Here is an 812-nt window from a genome sequence, read left to right as displayed (position 1 = left end):
GAACCGCGGTCCCTGTGCTTTGCCAAGCTTGTTCTAAGTAGGTGCTTTAGACCACTGAGCCATCTCTCCAGCCCCGGATGTTTGATTTTGATCAAAGACATTTTCTTCATCAAGTAAGATTGTGTGATTTTTGTATTTGTTTATGTGGCATATTTCATTTATTGATTTGCATATGTTGAATGACATTCCAGGTTATATTCCTGGAATGAAGTCAGCTTGGTCATGATGTATTTTCTTTTTGATGACTTAGAACTTTTTAAATTCATATTCATCCTCTTCCCACTGCCCACGTTGGGGATGAGACCAGGACCTTGAGCATGCAAGGCCAATACTCTACAACTTAGTTATCTCCCTAATTGCTCAGCACAGCCTTAACCAGTTAATTTCAAAGACTTGCTGTTATATGTCCCTCACCTCATTTGAACCTTAGGTATCTTGTGAAGGAGAAAAGACACATTTTTTTTTTTTTTGGTACCAGGACTCAAACTTTGGACCTTGCACTTGCCAGGCAGGTGCTTATGCTGCTGAGTTATCTTCCTGACCCAAGACACATACTTTTTATTTCCATTTGACAGGGGTAAAATTTGAAAACAACAGAATTACCTTGGGTAAAGTCACATAGTAAAAAAAAACAAAACAAAACAAAACAAAAAAACCCCACAATGGGTTTTTTTTTTTTTTTTTTTGTGGAACCAGGGATTGAACTCAGGCCCTGGCCCCCTAAATTTCCTTTTTTGGATCAGGGATCAAACTCAAGACCTTGCACTATCCAGGCAGGCACTTACAATGCTGAGCTATCTCCCTGGCCCCTA

Source organism: Octodon degus, unplaced genomic scaffold, assembly GCF_000260255.1.
Source record: "Octodon degus isolate 3935 unplaced genomic scaffold, OctDeg1.0 scaffold00230, whole genome shotgun sequence".
Taxonomy (NCBI): Eukaryota; Metazoa; Chordata; class Mammalia; order Rodentia; family Octodontidae; genus Octodon; species Octodon degus.
This window is presented reverse-complemented; position numbering follows the sequence as displayed.